This window comes from Equus asinus, chromosome 7 (genome assembly GCF_041296235.1).
Source record: "Equus asinus isolate D_3611 breed Donkey chromosome 7, EquAss-T2T_v2, whole genome shotgun sequence".
NCBI classification, from domain to species: Eukaryota; Metazoa; Chordata; class Mammalia; order Perissodactyla; family Equidae; genus Equus; species Equus asinus.
Window position 1 is genome coordinate 3,478,826 of NC_091796.1, and position 21,364 is coordinate 3,500,189.

The 21,364-nt window shown below is 46.6% G+C and overlaps 1 protein-coding gene across 8 annotated transcripts in view; it reads left to right on the top strand.

Moving 5' to 3' along the window:
- Positions 1-21,364, top strand: part of ZNF516 (zinc finger protein 516) — a 123,584-nt gene that overhangs the window by 52,405 nt on the left and 49,815 nt on the right. The window lies entirely within an intron of this gene.

Sequence of the window (21,364 nt, forward strand, 5' to 3'; positions counted from 1 at the left end):
AGACACAGGCGACTCTCAGCTCCACTTCAGGCTCCTTTGTGCTAATTGCCCATTGTGTTTGCATAAATTAACACCTGTGGCTTGTTGAGTTGATGGTCTCTCCTGGTCATTTCTGAGCAAAGAGCAGGTGATGGGCCGCCTCCGGGATGTACCCCTCTCTTTCTTTGCAGTTCCAGACCCACTTCTCTCACCATACAGCCTGCACACACACGTGTACACACACGCTTTCCTCTGCTCCCCTCCTCCCTTGCGCCAGACAGCCGAATAAAAGAGTAACTTCAAATTGGTGTGCGGGTATAATTAATCTCCTCTGATTCAGGTAACCCTGTGGGTTCAGAGATGGCTAATTGGAACAGATTACTTTCCAAAGAGCACCTATGTAAATATTTAAAGACGCTTGGCCAAGTTTGTTTTTGTCATTTTCCTACTTTTTATAAACTTTAAACCTTTTGGTATTTTCTTGATTATTTTTTTGTGTGATTCTTTTAAGTGGAGGGCGATGTTTCGGTTATAGAACTTGTTAGATCGTCCGTACAGCGGGGAACGTCTTCCTCTTCTTCCAGAGCACTGCTTAATGGATGCGGCTTTTACCTGAAAGGTCAGGGGTCCAGAAACCCAAGCCTGCAGCAGGACTGTTTGCAATCTGTAGTGAGGTCATGACCCCTGAGCATTTCTTCACAACAAAACATACAAATCCTATGTCATTTTTCATCATTAGAGATTTAGCCAAGTCTTTGGAACAGAGTTTAATTATTGTAGGCTTATACAGTGTATTATGTGATAGCTTACGTACTCGAATATGTATTGAGTCAATAAATTGTAGAAAAAGATTGTCTCTCTAATCTGTAGGGAAACCTGTGCTGAGTCTGCACGCACATTTCTAAGTGTGTACACAGGTAAATGCACACGTTATGCATCGACTGTATTTTGCATTTCATTTCTTACTCATTACCCTGTGGGATGGAGCCGGAGGATGCACTGTTCTCTGAAAATGGATGCTCGTCCTGTGAGCTTTTTTGGCTTCTTCTAACAGTTTGTCATGTAAAACCTAGTGAACCCAGTTGCAACCACTGGCTGGCATTTTTGAAGATTAATTCTTGGTTTTCCTTTTTTAAACCTTTTTACAACTATAGATTTTACTGGTCACATTCCAATAATACTGTGACTCCTTTTTAGATCACATTGGATAAACTATTAGGCCAGCACTGAATCTTTTTTTCTTTGGGGGCAATATTTTTAATATTTGGAAAGGCTCTTGGGTCTTGCCTCCATCTATTACGGTGGTAGTCAAATGATTAATAATAAGCTAATTCGGTAGAGCTTTCAAAGTCAAGATGTTGGAAAGATCAAATTATTTTCACTTGGAATTTACTCTTTTTTTCCTTCTCAGGTTTAGTAAATTTTAGAGATTGTCATTTATTTCATAGTGAGATTATATATCTGTTTTCTCTACGTGTCATCTATTCTTTTGAGAAATTTGATACCTCAGATGATTCTATAAGCTTGTTTATCATAGTTGACTTTAAAAACAAGTTGACAATAGAATCAACAGGATATCGTAGCTTATTGAGAACTAGAAAGAGAAATTTATGGCATGACAGTGGCATAAAATGGTGAAGAACATTGTGGGTCTGCATGGGTCACTTTTTTTTGTTTTTTGGGAGGAAGATTGGCTAACATCTGTTGCCAGTCTTCCTCTATTTTCTATGTGGGATGCGGCCACAACATGGCTTGATGAGCAATGCGTAGGTCCGTGCCCAGGATCTGACCCTGCAAACCCCAGGTCACTGAAGCGGAGCACACAAACTTAACCGCTATGTCATCGGGCTGGCCTCTGCACAGGTCACTTTTTGTTGTCCCAAAGGGCAGTGTCTTTCCTCTGGAAAACACACACTTTTCAATCCTAGCAGGCTTTAATGGCCTGGCGTGGCATTAGATGGCTGCTTGCTGGGTGCTCCTGAAGGGGAGAGACGTGTGTTGCATGGATTCAGTACTCACAGAACACTGTCATTTGCAGGGTTTGGCGAAGGCCTTTGAAGCAGCCACTTTGGAAAAGCAAATGGGTATTTTGAATTCTCCGTTTTGATCTGTAGTGTGCCTTTCTTTTGTTACAAGAGGCATACAGCTTCAGAAAATGCTCCTCTTTCCTGTTACTAAAAGCTTATTTAGATTTTAAGCCTTTAAGTGACTTTAAATTCTCACAGGACTTTGGGGTGACTGGTTAAAATCATTAGAGGAAATCCGTAGAAACTGAGGGATGGAAGGGAAGCTAGTTCTCGTAAGAACGCATCTGTCTGCGTGTGGGGGCAGAGCTAACTTCAGAATTCGGATCTTGGTGACCCTTCAGGTAAATCACTGTGCCTCAGTTTTACCCAAGGTTTTTGGCATCCAGGAATGGATTTCAGTGCTGCTTCTGCATCTGGAGATAATTGCTGTATCCGGTGAATTGAGAGAATCTTCTTTTCTTCATGAAACATCCTTCCTCAGCTGACGGTTGCCATCTGCTCCCTTGGAAGGCTCTCACTGACACGTTATCTTTGTTTCCACGAGAGGCTGGGTCTCAGCAGCCCTCATGACTGACTGAAAATATACAAGAACAAAGTTGTGAGGAATACTCAATAATTTAAAATGTATTACTAAGCCAGATTTTCATCCTCCATTGAGAAAGTGAAATGGCACTGATAGAAAGTACAGTTTTGGAGTTCACAAAAAATTAGTCTTTTTATTAGGGAAGAGGAGCCTTGAAAGGGCGTGTAATTGAAGTTTATAAATTAGCGTTTCTAAACACGAAGCAGAGTGAGCATGTGTAGGGGTCATCACTGAGGACTTGTGAATGTTGCCTCCAGTAAACAGGCCCAGGTGGAATTCGGCTCCAAAAGCCTTTGGATGACGTGGGGATGACAGAAGCCCGCCAAGGGCATCGCCTCGAAGGGCTCTCCTCGTGCGGTACCTGTGCTGTTAGAGTTGGTGCCCTCGGGAGAGGAACCTTCAGCCGGCCTTGCCTAGCACTTGAGCCGTCCACGTGTGTGAACCTGACTTAATGCCGAAGGCTGAGGAGCCTGTTTCTCTGTTTATCGGCACATCGTGTCTGCTAAAACTTGAGGGACTACCCCAGCTTTTGACCATTTCTTGTTTTTCTAACGTCTTCTGTCACATCAAATTCATAGTCTGTTGAGCCCACACTCTCTGTATCTTTGGATACTCACTGTAACTAAATTGATAGTAAATCCCCAAGTTTTAGGTGAAGTCATATGAAATTGCAAATATTTGACTGTTTTTGAGTGACAGAGATGGCAAACCATGTGACTCAGCCGAATAGAATAAGAAGTTCTTAGAACAAGTGCCATGGAATTATATGCAGTTCGAAGAGTTAAGGAGAGAGTTTTCAGAAATAAAAAATATGGTCAAGGGAAGGAAAGATAATTAAAGGAAGAAATGGACTTGCTTCAGAAAGTCGCCCTTTTCCTGTATTTCTCTGCTGGCTGCCTCCCCCCGGCAGGCGCTCTCGTATGCTGGAGCGCATCTCCTCTCCGCTGCAGTTGGAGGAAGAAATGGACTTGCTTCAGAAAGTCGCCCTTTGCCTGTATTTCTCTGCTGGCTGCCTCCCCCGGCAGGCGCTCTCGTACGCTGGAGCGCATCTCCTCTCCGCTGCAGTTGGAGGAAGGGCCAGTCTTTTAAGTCTCAAGTGTTGGCTGAGCACATGCTTTGAGACTGACCCGTTGTCCACGTCTGTGCGATGGCCAGCCAGGAGGGCCAGACTGGTCACGTGGCCAGCCAAAGGACTCAGCAGCTCTTCTTCGTTCCTGTTCGTGGAGCACCGACAGTCCTTGGAAGAGCTAGGGAGAAAGTGTTTTTATACATGCACCCGTTGTAACCGGATTTAGGGTGGGTCTAGGGAGCCGCAGTCAGAGTGCGTGGGATGTGGGGTGGGAGGAGGAGGGGTGTTTGCCCGTGGCGGCCGGGCCTGCTGGGCTGGGAAGTGTATGTTGTCCCTTATTCTCAGAGTTCACTTGGGCGTGGAGCAGAAAGAGCGCTGACGGATGCGTTCCCCGCACTGTCCTTCTGGCCGAGTCTGCCTGAGGGGTGCATGTCCTGAGCAGGGAGGCGGTGACCCACGCAGCCCGGCCTGGCCCGCTCCGGTCACCCACACGACTCAGCCATTGGAAGGCTCTCTGTCTTGACACGGGACTCATCACTGGCCCCATCAAGAGGCTAAAAATGATATGACAAAGGAAGGGGTTGTGGACAGGGAGGAGAGGAAATGGATAAAGTGAGACGGAGGCAAGTTCCAGGTACAGGCAGGAGACAGGGGACAGGCAGTTTAGGTCGGGGGAGGAGGGCAAGCGCTTGTGGGAGCACTTCCCTACAAAAAGTGGATTCTCGAGGGGCCTGGGCTGTGGGAAATGGTAATTCTGAGGGGTCTCGGTGGTGGTGGGGCCCGGAGCTTGCAGAATTGGTCACGAAGGATCCGAAGGCCGCCTCCCTTCAGCCACTGGTCTGGTTCGTGCAGCTCACTCTGCCCAGTTTCTGCATCGCTCCAGCAGCCTGAGGTTCATTTCGACTAACATCTAATAATGTCTGCAAAGAGATGGATCTGCAGCTCAGGAAGTGCCCCAGCGACGTGTGTATGATGGTGTAGGTGCCAGGCCGTACCTGTGCGAGAGCGTGCGAGGCGCTCTCTGCCATATGCCAACACCAGGCCCAACCCAGCTCCTCTGGGGGCGTTGTTTCCACGAAGGCGAAATAAGCCAGAGAGCATCCAGAGAACACCACTGGGCTGGGGTCTGGAGAGGAAGGACTCTGGGTGGTAGGGACAGAGATTAAGGAAGAGCAGGGCTACTCCAGATTACAGAAGAGGCACTGTGAAACGCTAACAGGCTGAGCAAACCCTGAGTGGTGACAACGCTCTTGATGGTTTTACGCTGTCCTGAAGACTAAGGAGTTTACTTAATTGGGAAAAGATGAAGAGTAGAAAACCCTCGTACTAATTCTTATTCAGTATAAAAATGCAGCAAGTTCTATAAGAAGAATATTCAGACGTACTTGACAGTCGAATGCAGAATGCCCTGTGGTTTCATTAGCGTCTAAGCAACCAGACGCCACTGAATCAGTGCTGGTAGCTTGCGCGAGTACACATGATGGTAATTGTTCACATGGCGCTGTGGTACCCTGCCTGGTGTGCTTTCTCAGTCATCAGAGGGAGATTGAGTTATGATGAGGAGAGGGTCTTACAAGTGTGTTTTATTGTATTCCAGTTCTTCAAACATTGATCACCTATGCATGGCGTGCATGCTAATATTTGCTTGAACAGAACACTGCGTTCCCTGACCTTCCAGAATGAATTTATTATACTGTGAAAGCCATGAGGCTCTAGAGACTGTGCTCTGCGATTTTCTTCCTGTCGCTGAGAGACACATATGGGATGGATGTACTTAGTACTGTATAACAAACACCGTGCAAACATTTGGGCTTGCTAGCAAAAGTCAAACAGTTGATTTATTTTCTCTCTCTCTTTTTTTTTTGACGCAAGATAGAATTATAGAATTTCAGATCTGGAAGGAAACTGAGGGATGTGTAGTCTGAGCCCCCATTTGATCAGTGAGGAAACTGAGTCACAGGGAATTTCGTAATTTGCCCAAAGCCGTGTGTGGTGTGTGTGTTGCTGGAGGACAGCGTGGTGGAGGAAGGCGCGTGAGCTTGGAGGCCTGCACTGTGATTCTCCTTTTGGGCCGAATGGCAGTGCGTCTTGTCCAAGTAGCTCATGAGTGTCCATTCTCCTCGGTCGCAGGGTGGGGGCCGTGATGCCCCTACAGCATTATTGACGTGTTCCCGTGTGGTGCCCGGCATGTCGTGGGCATCCTGTGGACTCACCTCTTGTTGGTACTAGAGTTATAACGAGGACCGGTTTCCACAGGGTCCAGTTCCCAGCCAGGAAAGCGTCTCTGTCCTGGTTTGTCACTGGGAGAGCAGAAACCTGTGGTCACAGGATGGCTCAGACCCTTCTGGGACTCAGATGCCCCATCTGCACTCACGCCCACTCCGCAGGCGGCCAAGATGGATCTGGGCTTCTGCGTGGGGGTGCTAGTCTCCTCCTGCCACGGAGGAGGCTGCTTGTGGTGAACGGTGAGTGGGTGTTCTCTAGAGGGAAATGAGTGATGTTCTGGGGTGCCAGTAGAAATGCGTGCTCTGTGTTTACAGAGTCTGTGGATGTCACAGCTTTTCAGTCTTCTCCATGTTTGCTTCGCATCCTAAGTTCCTTTATTTCAGTCCTCCTTGCCCTGCCGGATTTCATTTTCCCAGTCTGCGTGATGGGGGATGCTGGCTACAATTCTCAGCTCCTCCCTGGGTTTTAAATGTCACCCGTGCTATTTCGTCTTGCAGAGGAGCTTGTGGTCTTCACCAGTTCAGACTTGAACTTCTTGCTCCTGATGTGAATGTAAGGATTCCTCTTTGTAGGTTTTATCTATTAACAGTGGAAAGAAGCAACCGGATTTGGTTCTTTCACCCCGTCCTGTGAGATGTGGCCTTGCACCTGGAGAGGTAGATTGCACCCTGTCAGGAAGCGTCTGCAGAGTGAATTGCACTGATTTTGCTTCTGAAGCATCTGTTGCTGACCACCGGGGGGTCCGATCAGCTCTGGAGGAGGGGGACCCCATGCTGTGGAAGCGGGGTTCAGACCTGGCAAGCTTGGGCCATGGTGCCTCCAGGTGTTGGGTGCCCCTGAGATGGCACGTCTGAGCTGTCCTAGACACACATCGTCCTCCTGGTGTTTACACTCCTGCCCATCTGTGATGGTGGCCGTTCTTCTGTCCCTGTGATGGGCACCTTGACGGCATCTGCTCCTCATACATCACCAGGTGCTTCTTGAGGCACAGATGCCATCAGATTGCCTTCTGCTCAACTCCTTAGTGCTCCCATTGCAGGCGGAAGAGTTCCGTCTCCTTCCTCAAACCTGGCCCTGAGTGGGTGGCCCTGACCGGCCTCCCTGTGTCCCCTCTCTCACCTGCCCTGTACCCCAAGTACCCTGTCCAGAATTCCCACTCGCTCTTGTGGCCTGAGCATCCTCTTTTGACACCACACACTCTGAAAACTGGAAATCCCTCCCTCTCGTCTTGGCTGGTCCCATCCTCCCTGCTTGTCACCCTTGAGCCTTCACTGGTCACTTCTGGGCCGAGTGACCCTCTCTGTTCCTGGAATTTGTCGCCTGTTGCAGTTTCTCAGCGTTTGTCTCATGCCACACGTCGTCGGCATGTCCCTCATCTCTCGTCTGCTGGTCATCTTGTTGAGGGCAGGGCTCACGGCTTGTTCCTCCCGGTGGCCCCACAGTATTCATGACGTGGACAGTGGCTCCCCACAGGTGAATTGGGTTCGTCTCCACAGTTTGTGGTGAACTACGCTGAGAGGTATTGTATTTGATCGGGGTGAGTAGGTGAAATGCTCAGTACTTGTTCCTCTTGGTTATCTAGAGGCCATGTCATCTGTCACAGGAGCTGTGACTAATGACAACAGCAATGGCTCAGCTGATCATGAGTATTTAACTTGAACCGTCCATGCACCACACAGTTTTTAAGTTGAAAGTGCCCTATGAACGTGAAATAGTATTGTGGCCCTTTGGGATGGGCAGGAGTTTACTTTTTTGGTGATTTTTGGGGCGTTGTCAGACTGCGTTCAGGTCCTGGGAAGTAGCCTTTCTCCTACCTTCTGACCCCGCACGGCCTGTTCCGGTGCTGTGACCGGGAGTCTGTGTCCCGGGGCCTGTTTTCCTGAACCATCATTACTGTGGACAGGAGCAGACGTGGCCAAGCCGTTTCCAGTACTGAGCACGGAGGACACGTGGCGGGCGGTCCTGCTCAGACCTCGTGTGGGTTCATGGCAGGCTTCTCGGGAGGCTGTGACTTGGGTCACCCACTGGAGGGTCCCCCAGCCTGGTGGCTATGGAGGCCAGAGGCTGTGGAACAACCTGGAGCAGGACTGTGGGCTTGGACTGGCCCCCTCCCGATTCCCCCCCGGAGCACAGGGTCCACAGAACAGGGAGAGTGGCACCACGTGCAGTGTCCTCGGCCTGGCTGGTGACGGGCAGTTAGGACAGGTGCGGCAGTCCTGTGATGGGCACAGCTTGGTGCTCGAGGGCTGATGCCTCTGGTGGAGCGAAGAGTGTCCTAAGAACGGAGGAGTGTGGGGCTCAGCATTTGGGGGACCTGCAGAGCCCTCTGGCCTGTCCTTGCCAGGGGGACCCTTTGGGTGCAGATGCTGAGAAGCTCCAAGACTGTCCAGAAAGCTAGTCACCTGTGTGACCTTTGCCCTGGCGTCTCCCACTGCTGAGAAAAGCAGGCCCCTCCTGACCCCCACGGCTGAGCCCACTGGTTGTCCAAGTTCACGCTTGCTGCCGTGAGCTCAGAATCAGAACCACCCACGGCGCTCAGCCCTTTCTTTAGGCACCTGCCAGTCCTCGCTGGAGCACGGGCTGAACTCAGCAGGCCGCTGATTCTGCGTCATCCTTGGTCTGCGTGTTCATAATGGGTACCCTGGGTTATTTAGTAACTTTAGACTTTTTCTAAGCATTTAGGTTTTATTTGATAAGAGTTTCTGTTGTGTCCCTGGCACAAACTGTTGATTTTTCACTTGTAAGTTTAGGGTTTTTTTTTTTTGATACTTCTTTATTTCCTATGTTCTGGGCCTAATCCGAAGCCAGTTGCTCCTGAATCCTTTGTAGGATATGATCCAGTGTTTGTGTACCCAATTTGCATAAGTCTTTGCATATTAAAACAGATTACAGTTTTAGATCTGTATGTTACTAGAATTAAAACGCTAGGGATGCTCTCCAGATGAAAGGTTAGAAGGGCCTGTGTTTATTATTGCAATTCTACCTGATCCTGTGTGTGCTGTCAGCGTCGTCATCTCCATTTAAAGGATGCCCTATCTCTGGTTTTATTTACAAAGGCGGCCATTGATTGGAGAGCAGTATTTTCACAGATTAGTAAGACGTTTGGGCTAACTACTAACCGCCCAATATGTTCCTGTAGAAATGTGCCAGATCTGAGTATGACTCATGTCCTTCCTTCTAACTCCAGAATAATTGTTTTCAGCACTGTGAATAAACTGTATTCCCAATTTACTATGATTACTGTTTTCATTTAATAATCTCATTGGTTATTGAAATATATCACTTAATGATAATCCAGTGGTACCCTCTGAGGAGTTGGCCATCCTGTAGAAAATATGTGCGTTCCTGAATCTAATGTCTGAAACCTGTTGGAAAACAGCGGCTTCCTTCAAAATTACAAAATCAGGGTGTTCCTACGTGTGATAATCCAGCAGTTGATTCCATCACGAGTATATTGGAATAGTTCATTAACTGGATGCACTGCTGGAGAGCATCATTCTTGATGTTGAAATGACCGTCAGGTTCCCAGAGTTCCTCTCCTGTAAAACTTGTCTATAATGGTACTGGTTTTTAAAAAAATGGATTACTACATCATTCGTGAGGCATGATTTAGACAGATCATTTTGGTATTAGGCTGGAACTTGGTGGTAGTGGGATGGATTGAAAATTTTCAGTTTTAGGAAATATGATTGGGTACTATTTTTTCAAAAATGCTGGAGTTTATGGTAGGAGAGGGCTGTGAGGTTGAAAACAAGGCGTGAACCCTTAAAAACCTTCTTGACTGATAGAGAAGTATCTGTAATAGCCTCAGAATGCGGGTAAGTGAGTCATCTAAAGATGACTTACAAAGCTCCTGAGTTTCAGGTGTGAAGACAGGAATCGCAAAGTCCAGACTGGGGAAATTCTGGAAAGTTTGACCTTGAAGGTGCTGGACAGGGTGTGTGCTGCACCAGCAAGCATAAGAGTCTCTGCGGTCTCCATGGGGATGTCCCATACACACCGCTTAGCAACAAACTCTTGATATTGTTTGAAACCCCAGTCACAGAAGGGCATCGTGCTTGCAAGTTAGGAGTAGATAGACTAGCTTGGAGAATGGTCCTGCTAGCCGGGCAGCACTGGGCAGACAGCAGAGTCTTTGATGAGAGCCTTTAAAATACCCACTGTTCTCAACATTTCTTTTTCAGTCTGGGTCAGAATTCCTTGTTCGTTTTTTCTTTCTTGAGTTAAGATTTTTCTCTTTGAATTGAGAGATCTTAGATACTTTTGGGGGTGTTGCCGTGGATGTGTGTAGAAGTTTTCAGAGCTCTGCCACACCTGTGAGCTAGCGGGGCATGTCTAGAATGGAGAGGAGGTCTTCTCCTTCCTGCGTCCACACGCACACGGCTGGCCATTGGTTGTGTTCAGCCCCTCTGTCCTTCCCCTCGCTCCTTTTCTTATCAGGCGGCCACAGGGCAGTAAGGAAGCGGGGCATCATCTAACGGCAGATGCTTAGCGCATGCGCTAGGTCACGGTGCTGGGGAGCACTGGACCCATGTGGCTGTCGGTCTGGTCTCAGAGGACACTTGTGCTTGTCATCTTTTCTCTGTCCCAAGGCCAGAGACACAGTCCCAGACGTCGGCCATTGGCTGTAGGAGCCGCAGGAATGGAGCATGGTGAGCCTGCTATTGTCATTCCCACAGACCCGCCTCCTCCTGGGGAACCCCAGTCCCTCTGCCCTGGGTGCCGTGTGAATTTGTCACTTCTCAGCTCCTTCTGATGCCCTTGGTGGCAGAGGAGGGTTTTCCAGGGCAAAGTTAGGGTCCTCCCGAGCTGGTCTTCTGGCCTTAGGACTGCTCACCCCAGCTCTGCCCCCAGGCTCTCCTGCCCCCGCTCCGCTGCACTCTCCTGTCTCCCAAGGAAGGACGTTACAGGGGCAGCGAGGCAGGGAGAGGAGGAGGAGAAGACGCAGGGATGACCATTGCATGGGCCAGACCCGGGCCCGCAGGTGACCTGGTTGTAGAATTCTCTGGAAAATCTTTGTCTTTCATGACACATTCGGAACAATCCAAATTCTGTAGCCCTGCGCAGATGAGAAACTGGTCCTCGAAGGCCTTTCCCTCGCTGCCTCAGCTGCTCAACAGAATTTTATTCAGTGTCCTCTAAGTCTTTAAAACGTGTTACATTTGTTAGTATATATGCGTAAGTAGATTTTTTCTTGTTTTGATACCTGATAAGATCATCCTATTTTTTCCACAACAAGTTCCAAAACAGCTTGCTTTTTTGGAATAACAATATGTCTTGGAAATCTCCAGTGTCCACAGAGGTATCTGTGCCTCATTCTTGAACTGCTCAAAAGTGGAACATGATCATAATTTATTTGCCTATTGATGGACATTCAAGTTGTTTCCAAATCCTTCTCTTTTAAAGACTTTTTTTTTTGGTGAGGAAGATTGGCCCTGAGCTAGCATCCGTGCCAGTCTTCCTCCACTTTGCACATGGGATGCCGCCGCAGCATGGCTTGATGAGCAGTGTGTAAGTCCATGTCCAGCATCCAAACCCATGAACCCCAGGCCACCAAAGCGGAGTGCACGAACTTAACCACTATGCAACCGGGCTGGCCCTGGTTTCCAAATTTTCATTGCAAATAGTACCGCAGTATACATGCCGGTAACATAGATCGTTGAGACCACTGAGGAGTCTTTCATGATCAATTTCTTTAAGTGAAATGGCTTGTTTGAGGGGTTTGCACGTTTTGTATTTCAGTAGATGCTGCCAAGTAGGCTGTAGTAGTCCTCATTTCCACCAGCAGCTTATGAGTATGTCCTTGTCCCACGTCTTCAATAATTCTGGGTGTTGTAAACTTTCTAAAGTTGCCTCTTAAAGCTGAAATGTGTTCTATTTTTATTGCTTTAGTTTCCCTTTCTCTGGTTTCTGAGAGTCAGCGAATTTTCATGTTAACTGGCCATTGTGTGTCACGTTGTGTGATTTACCTGTTCATGCCCTTTGCACATTTTTAATAAAGTGTTGTTTGTCCTTTTCTTATTAATTTATAGGGACTCTTTATATATTGTGGATATGAATCTTTCATTGTTTGCTTTAAATACTTTCTCCTAGTTTTCCATTCCACTTTTTACTTTATGAAGTCTTTTATTTTAGAAGTTCTAAAACGTTGGAATTGTCCGTTTTTTCCTTTATGGTTTTTGGGTTTTACACACAACTTAGAAAGACATTCCCTACCCTGCTGTTAAAATATTGTCATTGAATAAAGCTAGTTTGCTTTACTTCCTTTACTTTATTCCACATTATTAACACATTTGTGTTAATCCATTTGGAACTTTTAGTGTACCCTGTGAGGTGTTTGTAAATTTTTTCCAAATTGCTATCCAGTTTTTACAACATAATTTATTTAATCATCAGTCTTTTCTCCACTGACTTGAAATATTGACTGTATCGTATACAGATGTCCATGCAGTAGCCTCTGTACCCGAGCGTCTGAAGACTTGTATCCTCATCATTACCCAGTGGGGTGTGGATGTTAGTCTCAAAATACAGATGGGGCATCTGAGGTTTGGAGTTTTAAAGAAGGTTTCTCAAGATTCACTGATAGTGAGTGTTGAAACCAGGCCGTGGCTGCAAACGTCAGTGCGTATTCTGTTACCGCGCTGGGGCGGGGAGAGATGGCAGGGAGGAGAGAGGGGGAGGAAGGGATGGGGGCACCCTCCTAGAACTGTGCCCCTTCTGTCTCCAGCCCTCAGACGGCCCTGGTCCTCCCCTTGTCAGCCTGCTCTTCCCAAAGCCCACCCCAGCAGCGGGGCCTCGAGCATCCTGTCCAAAGAAGATGAAGGAGTGAGGCTGCAACTGCATCCTGGCTTCGAGGACGGAAACTCTGGAGGCCCCGTGCAGTGCAGACCAGTCCTTACACACCTGTGGTCTGGGGCTTTGGCAGGTGCTGTTGGCTTCTCCTCCCAGCTTTCCTCCGTTCTCCATGAACACATTCCACTCTTCTCAGGAAAGAAATGATACTGCAGAGAGAAGAAAATTTTCTTCTCCATACATAATGTTTGTGTGTCATCAGCACTTACACCTTTTTTGGACCGTGTGTCTGACTCACATGGTGCTTGCTTTGAAGTCATTCATGCAAGTAATGTGTTTGTTTTAGATGAGAACAAGTTAGAGTTGCTAGATTTAGTAAGTAAAAATACAGGACGCCTGCTTAAATTTGGATTCCAGATAAACAGTGAATCCTTTTCTTTTAGTATAAGTACGTCCCATGTGATGTTCAGACATACTTATGCTAAAGAATTGTCTGTGGTTTATCTGGAGTTCAGGTTGCCTGGGTGAGCTGTGTTCCATTGGGAGTGTCTCATGGTCAGTCTGTCCGGCAGCTTGGGTCATTGGTGCACACAGGCAGCGTCTGTCTGGTTCCCAGCCGGCTGAGCAGCTCTCCGCGTGTTCACTACAAGATTCAAAAGAAAACAAAAATTACCTTTGGTCTGTTTACCTGATTAAAAAAAGTAACAGCATTTCTAACTCAGTTCTGTAAAGTTTCTTGAATCAGGATGGTCTGCATGGAGGAACCTGACGGCGACGTTTCCTTTCCGTATCTGAGAGACGTCCTGAAGAATGAGGCTGCGAGATCTCTCTTTGGTGCAGGTGTCAGTTGTCAGAGCAGAGCAAAGTTCTGTTCTGTCGGAATTTTGTAGGTGAAGTGTCTATGTTGAGGGTTGTTGGCGTCCCTCAGTGTTCCTGACACTGTTTGATGGGGGAATGTCGTGTTCCGTGGTGTAGCGTAGGGGCCACCGCTTCTCACAGACCCGATGGGACACTGGCAGGTCCTGTAAGAACCTGGTAAGAGCTAAGGTGTTAATAAAAGACTTCAGCTCTAACCACCGACATGTCGGTCATGTGTGGGCCAGGCTCCTTAGTTCAAGACAGAAGGAGACCCAAGAATCCTTCAGTTTCTACGTGAGACGTTGGCTGCCCAGGTAGAGAGATGTTTTGTGGTGTCAGTGGCACATGATTGGTAGGCTGTGATTTTCACACATAATAGTAAATAAATGGTCCAGGACTGCTCCTCCCGCAAAGCTGTGTAAGGAAATCAGTCTTGGTCATGATGTGGTTGATTTAGTGGATGTATTTCTCCTCATTCTAAATTGGTCTTGCCTGTGTATGATCCAGCCTTACTTAGTTTTGATTAAAAAAAAAAGGGTAAATATGTGTGACAAAAATCCATGGCAAGTCACCATTCTCTTGGGAATTCTTTATCCTGTGCTGAACTGTTGAAGAATTACTGACATTCACTTGTAGATTCCAGGGCACAAATGAAAACGTCGTAAAAACAGTGAGCTCATTCCTGTAGCCTAGGAGAATGTGCAAAGAGATCTCGAGTTTATTTTAAAAGATTGGACAATATTGAAGTAGAAGGTTCTAGGCCTTCTTCGTGACCTGGTGTTACGTTGAGATAAGGCCTTCAGGAGTCAGCTGAGGGTCCTCGCCTCACCTGAACGCATTTTGGAGGTGAGCGTTGTCTCCTGCCAGCGTATGTCTTGTCATATCCTGTTGCTCACGCGACGTTTGAGGCAGGGCCTGTCACTCCACATTAAGTGAGTATTAATGGGAACACACAAGAAGGGCTGGGCTGCCCTTCTCCCCAGAGGAACCCCAGGAGCCCCATTCGATTCCTGGAAATGTTCTTCTCCAGCTTGTGAAAAAGCTTGCCATCGTTTTCCTTCTGTGGGTTCATGCCTTTCTTCCTGTGGAAACACTGCCCGTGAGTTCTCTTGAGGATGTCGTGTTCTGATTGATCTTTCCTGGCCTGAGCTGCTTGCCGTTGAATAGAATCCTGGAACCTCAGAGTGTTCCAGTTAAAAGTCTTCAGAGGTGCACAGTGCAGTTTCCATGCAAACTCAAGGCGGCAAGAGGATTAAATATTTAGAGCTGTAGAACTAAATACCATTTTGAGAGGACATCTTGTCTTCTTTCATTAGGTAAAACTTAATGAACCAATTACAAAGATGAGTTATCTTTGCTTTTCTTGAAGATTTGTACAGAGAATTACTTTAGATGGTTTTTCTTATTTATTCCAGTTTGTCATAGTTTATAATCTGAGTTTCTTTCCTTACTGCCTGCAGCTTAAGCTGTTGTAGCTTGCCCTTTCCTTGGCAGAACTGGAAATGCATCTCCTCTCCTCTCATGCCCCCCCAAGGTCATCCTTTCCTCCTCTGCCCTTGGCCGTGCCTCTGTTTGGTTGATCTGTGCATGGCATGTCTGTTCCATAGCCCCTTTCTGTTTAATCTGTGTCTTTTGGGTATCTCTGATTCTCCACCTCCCCGTCAATGTGGAGTCCCACTTCTCTTAGAATCTTAGAGCTGCCTCATAATTGGTTCGTTAATTCAAGACGACACCTGTTGTAACCGTTGCATTGACCTGTGCCTCTGAATCATGGGTTTCCAGAAAGTTAGCCCCAGTCACACCTTCTCAGGTGCAGCCCTGCCAGTGTTTGCTCCCCACAATCTAATTGCATTCATGAACAGGCAGAGCCCCTGGAGCTGAACGGTGGAGGATGTGTGGTTTCACCCTTTCCTCCCACCGCGGAGGGACCTGAGATGGGGTGACAGCCCTGCTAGTGGACAGACGCCTCTGAGCGTGCCTGGCACAGAGCTGTCTCCTGATTTCCCAGTCCTGTCCGCTCTCCAGGAATGGTGTTGGCCTAAGCCTCGTTCGGGGCGTGTTCCTCCACACCTCCGGCAAACAGTGACTTACTGAGTTCTCATCAGCGCCACTAGAGACCAATGTGGCCTCATTAGCATATATAATAACTTGGCTGAATTTTGCTGGGATTTACTTGAAATTGTTCAAGGAGCCACAGCTTTGTTTGAAATAACAATATTAATCATTCATAGTCTGGTGCATTAGTGAATTTCTAAGATTAAAAAGAACTCCTACCATAAAGTGGCCACAGTTAGTTTGATCTGTGCATGAGGCAGGAACATCTGTGATGACTTTGGTGCCAGACCCACTGTGTATCTAAGACCTGTGGAAATATCCTCAAAAACACTTTTTTCCTTTGAAAATACATATTCTGTGACACGGTGTATACTTTTTTACTGCAGGTAAAATCAAAGAATTGTGAAGTGTTGCCAAAATATAGGCAATACTTTATGCAGTTTGGAATGGTACCTTATATAATAAGGAAATAGTAGGCTTGAGAGTATTAGATTTATTTTAGGGTGCTGTTCACCTGTTGGTCCTGCTCTCTCTGGCTGGGTGCTCTGAAAAGATGCCAGCCAACCCTTGAGTAGCCCAGCAGAGTCTTCTGAGGCTGGAGGGAGGGACCTGGTGCCAGCTTTGCCAGAACAGAACTTACCAGGGGCTCAGTCTGGATTCTGTTCAGCTCTGAGCTGGGGGACCCTGAGGACCCGGGATAATGCCTGGGACATGTGACCTGCTCCTTAAACCACAGAGCCCTGCCACAGAACCTGCCAGTTATATTTGTCTCCATCCTGCAGGTGGAAGCGGGTGTCCCTTTAACTCCACTTTCTGCTCCTGTGCGTCCGGGACGCGGGCTGGGCCTGCTGCCAGGATGGCCAGGAGAATGGCACCCGGGCCAGAACTGTCTGTTGGGGATGCATTTGGCCCCCTCCTTTGTCTCTCGGGGTTTGTGACGCCCTGAACTTACCTCACGCTCCCTCTCCGCTCCCTTTCCGCTCCCTTTCCAGCCAGCTTACATCAGCCTAAACTCAGGTGACTCCTCCTACGTTGTCTTTACTTCTTAAAAATTTCTGAGTCAGTAATCGACCCTGAACATAAGTATTATCCATAAAAATAGCATTTCTGATACAGACCATTTTTAAAACATATGTTAGGAGCTTGTGTGTACACCTAATGTACAATTTTGGACTGTTGCTGGGCCCGGGGTCTCAGAATGTGGAGGCGTCATCATTTCTGGTATTGAGAGACTGAGGTTGATGGCTGGAGGGGCCCTGGCTCACGGTGTCTCTCCCCAGGAACGGCTGTTATTGGTGAGACTGCATGAGATACATGTGTAGCCCAGTCGGAGGGGGTTCCAGCCTCAGCTGGACCCCGACTTGACACAGACTTTGTGTGTCTCATTTCTCACCTGGGACGTGAGACTGGGCTGGAGGAGGCGGGTCCCACCCAGGTTCCCCCTGCACCTCCTCCTTCCTTTCAGCCAGCAGGTCATTTCTGTAGTTATCTCAACCAGGAAGGCATTTTCAGCTTCATTTACAGCAAACTGGGTCTCTTATTATTTATTCAAGTTTGGGTTCGCAACTACATTCTCTCTATGTTTTAAAGCGATTGTTCGTTTATCTCCTGCTTAGCACTATATTATAGGTTTCCAGGGAGAAAATAGAGATTAATTACATTTAAAATGAAGTTATTGCTGAAGGATTTTGATTTCTACTTTCTTTTTTCACTTGTAGGGCTAATTCAAGAAACAGTCTTCTTTTTCCTTTTCTTTTTCTTTTTTTTCACGTTTAGGTCAGTTTATTTCAGGCAGTGACCTGGCTGAGTTACTTCTGGTGAAAGATGTCGTGCCCAGCAGTGAAACAATACATTGGGTCCCCAAAAGCATTGGCAAAGAGAAATTTAAAAATACTCCATTTATTGGTACATTTATTTTACCAACAAACTGCTTATAATTTCATTTTAAAAATTCACCGTTGTATTTGACTCTTGGGCTGAGAAACCTTTGCAACTTGATAACCAGCAAAATTGTGGGATTTCACATTTAATAGGTGAGCATTCTTGTCTTTTGAATATTTAAATATCGTTCCTCTTCAGAGGCAGAGGTGATATAAACATTGACAGGAATTTCTGAAACTTATGCAGAAATGCAGTGAGGGTGGTCATTCTATAAAAGGAACTATATGTATTTTTTTTTAGACGTAAGAATCTTCAATGCAGTATTTTCTCTAATTGAAAGCTAACCAAGTTAATAAGTCAATTACATCAAAAAAAGGGAGAAAAAATCCTTTCAAGTTTTGTTACTTCTTGTCTGTAAGTAGCAAAGAAATATGAGATGTACATTCTGAGAGAGCAGGGTTTTATCGAGAGCTGCTTAATGTGATAGGTTAAAGCAATAAAAAATTGTGCTTGGGTTGTGCGCCTATTTAAGTATCTTAAGGAAGCCTGTGATAGAGAAACTGACGCACTGCTTGTCGATACCCCTCGTAAAGGTAGGAGTCAGCCGTGTTTTCAGATTGGGTGAAGGCAGAGGAGTTTGGATTTTAGAAGTTTTTCAAGATTCCTGGTGTCCTGCCTATGGCTTTGGTCTCCATGTTTTCGTGGGTTAAAAAGATGTTGAAACAGCCGGGAGGTGCTCAGAGTTTTAAAACATCGAGGCTAAAACGGTGCTTCCAGCTCCCTGCCCTCGCCGCCGGGACGGAGAGCCTGCTCTTTGAAGTCGGGATTGGGGACCAGATGAGCCGTCAGTGGTGGTTCCCGAGTGGGAGCTTTCAGAGTTCAAAGGCATCTCAACGGTGACCGTTTGCCAAGTTTCATTTCAGAACCTTACCGCAGCCATCAAATGGTTGCAAGCTGAGAGCACTGTGGAAATCTGTTTATTTCTCAATATCCCGGGCCGTCTTGACCCTGTGTTCTCCACGTTATTTATGGAGGTCTTTGGGGCTCTGTTTGCCAAGCATGAGAACCGATAAATAGTCCTGCCTTCGTTTTTCTTTTGTTTGCTTATTAACAACAGCTGTAATTTGAGATTAAAGCCCCCCCCCCCCATTTGGAGGAGGGAGAGTGGAGGAATGAGGAGAGTATATGTTCTTTGATCTAGAATCAACCCAGGAAGCAGGCGGTGTTTAAGAAGGAGGGAAATGTGCTTTTTCAAAATTTTTTTTTTTTTTTTTGCCACCGGTGAAGACTCTCCAAGTTTTATTTCCTATGAGACTTGAGCGCGTGGTCTCAGTTGCTGTGGACGTTCAGGTGTGTGGTTACTACGTGCTGAAGAGGGCCTTACGGTTACGTTCACAGGTGTTTCAGGTGAAGTCTGCCGGGTGAGTTTTCCAGGCACTCTTGGTTTGTTTCTTGAGGCCTACGGAAGCATCACGGTGCATCGTCCTAGTCTGGCATCTGGGCCTGGATTAAGTTTTAGGATTTGAAATAGGATTAAATAGTTAACTAAAAAACCAAAAAGCCCCAAACAGTAAGTTTGGATAATTTACAGATCTTGTCTTTGGTCATTAATGGGAAAATCCTTGGCTTTTGGCGTTGTCTAAAGCATGTGCAACACTCCAAGTGGCCGTGCCCAAGGACGGGGAGCCTTGACAGTGGATTTGGGGCGTGTCAGCAGCCTTGCCTAGGAGCGGGAAAGGCGGCCAGCGTGGTTCTTTCTGGCATGTGGCACACACAGGTCGTCCTTCCTGGGATTGGCTGCTCTGCGAGGGCTGCGCATGCTTTCCAACCGTGGAGATTTTATGACTTTTCATAGAATGTCTTGCCACACAGTGGTTTTCATTCCTAAGTTAACATTTGTCTTTTCTGTGAATTTTAGTGATTCAGTGTGCAATGCTAGAAGCTGACCTTTTAGTCAGAATAGTTGTACACTTAGTATGGAAGGGTGTATTGTTGGAAACAGCATACTCTGTTAACATAAATTAGTGAGCTGAGTTCCCGGTTATTGAAGAAGGTTGCTAGCAGGGTGTTGACTCCTTTGCAAACGGAGCTAATAGGTCGTTAGAACTGAAGTGGCTGTTTCGAACCGTCCCTTTTCAGTCGGAGGGATGCTGACTTTCCAAGAAGCACTTGGTGGAAGGGTTCAGGGTTCTGTTCCCCTGCGAGGAAGCTGAGCATGGACACTGGGCCTGTGGGAAATCTGAGATGAACTCCGTCTGATCTCAGGATGTGAAACGTGCATTTCTCATGCTCCTCCAGCCAGCTTCTCTGCAGTTGAGATGAGAGAAATAGAACTTCCCATAAGCTCTACAAAAGCGTTCGTCCCAGGCAGGTGGGGGGCAGCTGGCTGCAAGGCCCGGACAGACTCTTCCTTTCCCAGAACCCTGACTCCCTCCGGGGAGCCACCCTCTGGAGGCCCCGAGACAGTGACTCCCTCTGGAGAGACAGACCTGTACCCTGCTTCCACTTGACGTTGGCTGTTGTCTCGTGGTCCTTCGATGATGAAATCCACTTAGAGTGGAAGGTGGTGGCTCCGAGAGCTGCTCTCAGTGGTGGGAAGACTCACGATCAAGTCAGGGGGGTGCCCACACCAGAGCTGGCTTTGCTGTGACTGCCATCAGAGGTGAGGAAGCATCACGGGCAGAAGCTGGCCTGTGTAACTGCGTTTTGGATAGTCGTGCCTTCGAAATTCTTTCGGTTTTGCTATATAAGAGCACTTAGCTGGCTCTGAGTTACTGTTTTTTGGTCATAGATCAGATGGTTGACCCACTGTGGTGAAGCCTTTCATTTAAGAGTGTGTGTGTGTGTGTGTGTGTGTGGTTTGTGTGAGGTGTGTGTGTGTGATTGAGTGTTCCTGCGTGTATACGGATATATATCACTTCATTTGAGAAATGGATTAAAGGCCAGACTCGCCGTGGGTTTTGTTTCAAGCGTTTGGTGGGAACGTGAATGGCACGTGCACTTTTATGTCATCCTAAAATGACCTGTCATGAAAAAAAATTTAAGACCATAATTTAAGAACAAAATTAGAATTTCCTGGCTTGTTTTACCTTTCACGTAATTAAGTTATCCTAAGTAATCCAATTTGGCAAGAAGAAAAGTCCTTTAGAAACCTCCAGTGCTAGTGAAGGAGGGTAACCTTTTTTGGGTGAAGAAAATGTAAGAAAACCTAAAAAGAAAACTTGGATCGACGGTAGTGTGCATAGTAGATCATGGCTCAAACGTTTAGTCCTTTCAAAGCCCCCAGAAACGGGAAGACTGTCTGCGTCGCCCCCGTTCCTCCCTGTCTGGTGTGTGTTCTGAGACAGTATTTCCCTGTGATCAGCTAACCTTTAAAGCCTTACGTTAAATTTTAGAGATGCAGACTTTCAAAAACATTCCCTGGGAGAGGAAGATCGCAGCTAGTGTGCCAACTTTAAATAAGATAATTTTTTGGGTGAAATCTTACTTAAGTACTTGCTAGTGTGCTCTTCAAGAAAACAGGAAAATGACTTGTTTCAGAATAAGTAGGGTTTTTTCCACAGCAGGATTGCAAACAGTAATGCCGAAAGCCGGACAATGTTGAGTGATCTAGCCCATTTAGTTTAAATACTTAGGAATGTATGTGTATATATGTATATGCAAGTCTAAAATTCTGTTAGAAATACAACTTTAAAGGGAATTTGTTCAGAGTAAGGGCAAAAGATAATGTGGTTTTGATGGCATCGAGTTTCTAAAAAAAAAAATCCCTTTTTGTTTAAATGTTTAATTTTTAAAAAATAAAAGTTACATAAAATTCCTTAAGCTATTTGGTAGATACAGAAACTGCTTAAATATTGTGTCATTTTAAGAAAACATTTAACAAAACCTTTTAAA